Genomic DNA, 5,846 nt, shown 5'->3' with positions numbered 1-5,846 from the left:
AAACAAGAAGTTATGTCTTTGCCTTTTCCAGTATGTAGAGGATGCCCGAATTTCTTGGCTTAGGCCTCTCCCTGTGTCTCTCACTTTCTGCTTCCACAGTCAAATCTTTTTCTCTGACACTGCCCCCTCTCTCTCCCTCTTATAAGAATCTTTGTGATTACATTGAGCCCACCCAGGTAATCCAGATGATCCCTCCTTCTCAAGGTGCTTAACTCAATCACACTGGCAAAGTCCCTTCTGCCATAGAATGTGACATAATCACACGTTCTAGGGATTAGGATATGGAGATATTTGGGGCCATTATTCTGTCTAGCACACACACTAAAAGGTTTTTTTTTTTTTTTTTTCTAATCACAGTGGTGTTTTGATAGTAAACAACTGAGATCAATAAATGTCCACTCAGGGGATTTTGACATTTCCAGATAATGCAATATTTTGTGGCCATCAAAGCATTGAGATAAATATCTCTTTTTATTAAGGGAAATATTTTATGTTTTGATACCGAGTAAAAACTATTTACAAAACAGTTCACATGCACCCACAAAATCAAAGAGGCAGATCTAGAGAGCGACAAAGATAGAGACAGAGAAAGAGAAAAATGAAACAGGAAGTTTCACCAATATATTCACAGTGTTTATCTCTAAAAAAAGACATTTGTGGTGATTTTTATTTTATTACTTATACTTGTCTGCCTTTTTCATTTCCTTACAATGAGCATATATTATTTTGTGATCAAACAAAAATGAGAAACATGTGTATTTATCACACACATTTTACCAGAAACCTATATATTTATAAATGCCTTTTTTTCCAGACCAATTATTGGTAAGTTGCCTTCGAGGCAATGGGTAGCCTAAAAAAGTACAATGTGTGTGTCTGATTTGGTATTTCAATCTTAGTTTGTATGCTGCACAAAATGCCAGAATATCAGAAGGAAGAGAAAGGGATTTAGCAGGCCAGGTGCGGTGGCTCACGCCTATAATCCTAGCACTTCGAGAGGCCGAGGCAGGTGGATTGCCTGAGCTCAGGAGTTTGAGGCCAGCCTGGGCAACACAGTGAAACCCTCTCTCCACTAAAATACAAAAGAAATTAGCCAGGGATGGCGGCATGCACCTGTAGTCCCAGCTATTTGGGAGGCTGAGGCAGGAGAATTGCTTGAACCCGGGAGGCAGAGGTTGCAGTGAGTCAAGACTGCACAACTGCACAAGACTCTGTCTAAAAAAAAAAAAGAAGAAGAAGAAGAAGAAGAAGAAGAAACGATTTAGCAATTTAGCCTGAATATACGTAACTATGTAAATAAAACCTAACAATATTTTATTTAACTTTTCGCAACCAAGTTATAACCTCATCAAATATGCTCACCTTCTTACCTCTTGGATCATAGTTGCCCTTAGGCCTAACTCATTTTTCTGTGTAATATTCAAGATTGGCTAGACACTCTTTGACTCCTGGGGTATGGAATCATAAACAGAACAATGATTTGATTTCTCTAGTAAGAAACCTATAACCAGTGTAATATTAGGCCAAAGGGTCCAGATATATTAGAAAACAAGATTAGTCTGGCAGAAAAGCCTTGAGCAAATCTAGTCTATGTAAAACATCTAACACGTAAGACATTTTAGAATGAATTTGAAGCCCTGAAGAAAAGTTTAGAATCAACCCAGCCACCTAATGGTCACCAGACACCCTAGTTTACACTAGGCCTGGACATAGTGGAAAATAGCTCATGGGATCATCGTGAATTGGGATACTATACTCTCATTCGGAAAACTGATTTAACATAAAATATCAAATAAGTTTCTTGCAGATTAATTGAGATACAGGATGTAATGCACTTGGTATGGTGCATGGTACATAACAGATATTCATTAAATATTAGTTTTATTTTCTCATCCACCATTTGAAATGTATAGAAGACCACGTTCATTGAGTTACTACTCATCGGGAAAATCATACCTTTGAATTAGAGGTCTATTAACATTGGCTATATAGAATCAAAATTTTAGATAGGATTAGGAGACATAAAAATATTTATACCTGAGGGTTACTAGAAGTCAGTTGTTAAGCTAGTAAATTATATTAATATTGTTATTGTTGCAAGCCAAATGTTTGCTATTCCTTTACCTCTGGCACCTGCACTTCAATGTCTGTAGGCAGATGGTATGGGGGATTGGGGATTCTCTCACTGGCCCAGCAGCTAAAAACAACTTTCCCTCTCCCTTGTGAATATGAACTCTTCACCACAAGAGAATTTTGCTAAAGCAAGAGAATATCAATTTTAAATGGAGACTCTTAGCACATAAAAAGAACTTGGAGATATTAATGAAATCAAGAGTCTCTATTCAATTAAATATTTAGTAATGCCAGAGCACTACTTCTCTCAAGATGTAGTAGGGGTATCACATGTGAGAAATAGGAAAGTGCCTCCCACAAGCACTTAATAATAATATTAGTCAATAACTGGTTACTTTCCATGGGCCAGGCTCATTGCTCAGCCTTTTACTCACAATATTTCATTTGATGGGCACATGGACCCCATGAGGTACATACTATTATTAACTGAACTTTACAAATGAGAAAACTGAGAACAATAGGGGTTATAGGACTTGCTGAAATTCACACAGCTATTAACTATCACAGGAAGGATTCAAACCTAGAAAATTAGACTCCAGAGTTTTATGGTGAACCATGATTCCATACTGCCTCCCTTGCTATTCACATTTCTGGGCCAATACCCGAAAGAGCTCTTCATAGCAAAGCTCAATAATACATTTTGAAATAAATCCAGTCTATTGGGCCAAGGACTTTTTTTTAGCTACCAAAAAATTATATTATGGAAACTGAGATAGCTTAGTAAAAGGCAAATTGGTATTTGGGACAGTTTCATCTAGGTCTGAGTCTGCTACATACTAATATAATACTGCCAATACATTTTATGCCACCTGAAAGTATTTATACCATGCACAACAGGGTCCTAGGCAGAGTAAACAGATATAATCCAATCCTGAAGTAAAAAGTGAAATAGGGTTTCTCCTCAGTCACCCCTTGAATCATTTAGAATCCCATACTGCACAAATTGAAAGGCATGTATTGGCAAGTCATGATTTTCTGGAAAAACATTAGAGCTGGACCCAGCTCAGTGACCAGGTGCATCTGTACTACTGCTGCTGAAGGTTCTACCTCTCTTTATTTTCCTCAGCCCTGCTGTATCTACTCTTTCCTGAAGCTTCTTCCTACTGTTTTCAACCCAGTTGTAAGTTTTTTCACTTGCCTGATTTATGATCCTCAGAAGCTTAACTGCCGTAATAAGATTGAAAAAGAGGGTGGGTCCACAGAGCAGTCCCTTACCTTGTCCTCTTCCCTTCTCTGTTACACAACCGTTTATTGACTCCAGGCTGATCTTCAGTAGCCTTTTTGTACTCTGTCTTACTCATTTATCCCAGCAAAGATATTCTGCTCCTGATGTCACAGCCACATCACACCTACTGGAAGCCAGGTTGTCCACATGGAGCCTAAGCGTCCAGTAAATGTGGATGAACTTGTTTTAACATTTGTTCACTCTTGAAAAGGACAAACATTGTAAAGGGAAGGGAAAGGAATTCCAGAATATTTAGGTGTATCAGCAGAGGAAACTGATATTTTAAACAGGAACCAAAAGTGACAAGGAAGTAATAGTATATGTATGGTGGAATAACCAGGATTCACAGGTCCAAAGGAAACCAAGGCATAAAGTCATGTCAGTGGCTTCATAGGCCTAAGCCATGAGTTTTATCAGAAGTTATTAAAGCAGGGAGACTGTATTTCTTCAGGTTTCCAGATAGAAAGTTAAAGAAAAGTTGTTATGATTGGTTAAAAAAAAAAAATAGGGCTTGCACAGTGGCTCATGCCTGTAATCCCAGCACTTTGTGAGGCTGAGACCGGTGGATCGCTTGAGCTCAGGAGCTCAAGACCAGCCTGAGCAAGAACCATCTTTACAGGAAACAAAAACAAAAACAAAAACAAAGAACAACAACAACAAAAACACACACACACAAACAAACAGCCAGTCATGGTGGTGCACGACTGTAGTCCCAGTTACTCAGTAGGCTGATATAGGAGGATTACTTGAACCCGGGAGCAGAGGTTGCAGTGAGCTGACATTGCGCCACTGCACTCCAGCTTGGGCCACAGAAAAAAATCTGGCCTACAAAAAGGAAGATCCAGAAACAAGAGCGGTGGGGGGATGCAAATTAGTTTTTCACTGTAATTTGAAGTAAGGCTATTTTGCGTCTCATTTAGCCAGTTGGATGACTTACATATCAGCATAGGCTGATGAACAAAGTATAAAGTGTTATGGCTTATAGACACATTGTGCACAGAATTAAAGAAGTGTTTTTGAATAAATAAATAAATAATAGCCTGAATGTGGGTCACAAGTTTACCTCTTTTATTTTTTAATTTTTATTAACCTAAAATTATTCTGGTACTTAACTTTCTTTTTCTGTTTTAGATTAATACTCCCTTTTATATTTTTTTATCATTGTTTGTAAACACTCTTTTTAAAAGACCAATGTCTTAAAGTTAACATTTGCTTTAGATGCCTCTCTTTTAAAATAATTGGTGTTATTGGCTTTCATACAGACAGAATTTTCCATTTCTCATGAAGTCAATATCCATAGACAAGTCTATTCTTGAAAATCCTAACTATGTTTTCTCTGGATCTCTTAAAGAATATTTTCCAGAAGTTGATATTATATACTAGATTATTGTCAATATTTTTCTTCATAATTGTCCTTTAGACTACTGAATTCAATCAAATAACTGACATAATATGTAGGATAAATTTTACTACAATACGCTGAGGTTGGGCCTGGCCAAGGTGTGTTGTTCTCTAATGATGAGTCAGTATATTGCCATGAATTTAGCAGAGTAACACAATATCCCTTTATTATCTCACAATTATGTAGATCAGGAGTCTGGCCATAGTGAGACTGGGTTCCCTGCTCAGGGTACCCCAAAGCTAAAATCAAGATGTTGGCTGGGCTTTGTTCTCTTCAGGAGCTTGGAGTCCTCTTCCTGCCCACCTGGTTTTGTCAAAATTCCGTGTCTTGAAGTCACACAATTGAGGTCCTCATTTCCTTTCTGGCTGTCAGCCAGAGAATGCTATTAATGCTTTCAGGTTCTAGCAGTTCCCGGCTACGTGGCTCCCTCCATCTTCAAAGTTAGCAGTAGGACACTGAATCTTTCTGGAGCTTGAAATCTTTTTTACAAGAAAGAATCCCCACTCTTTTTAAGGGCTCACCTGATTAGGCAAGACCCAAAGATAAACTCTCTATTTAAAATCAACTGCTTAATATAGCATAACATAACCGCTGTATCCACACATCACTTCAAACTCAAGGGCCTGAGATATACAAGGGAGTGGGTCACTGGAGATTATCTTAGAATTCTGACGACCACGGAAGGCATTCAAGGTTTAGGGAAAATTGCCAAGAACTGCCCAGGTCAAGCATATTTGAAATATTTCTGAAGCTATGCTAGGAGATAGGGAAGGATTCTCTCTCATACATTGTTAGCACCTTGAAAGAAAGAACTGAGGCTGTATGGCTCAGCGCTGCTATTGTAGTGTCTGGCATAACAGGGAGTGAATAATAGTTATTGAATAACCAGATGATGAGTGAATGAATAAATAAGAAATATTCCTGTGGTAGAACATGAACTTCAGAGAATAAACCAGGACACAACTATTGACAAATTAATATCAAGACCAACTATTTATTGAAATGATATAAACCAGGACTGGAAATCTGTAACAACTTACACGACCAGAAGTTCAGCTGAAGGAGAAACCAAGGGTCAACCTTTAG

Source organism: Trachypithecus francoisi, unplaced genomic scaffold (assembly GCF_009764315.1).
Source record: "Trachypithecus francoisi isolate TF-2019V2 unplaced genomic scaffold, Tfra_2.0 Lachesis_group1, whole genome shotgun sequence".
NCBI lineage: Eukaryota > Metazoa > Chordata > Mammalia > Primates > Cercopithecidae > Trachypithecus > Trachypithecus francoisi.
This window is presented reverse-complemented; position numbering follows the sequence as displayed.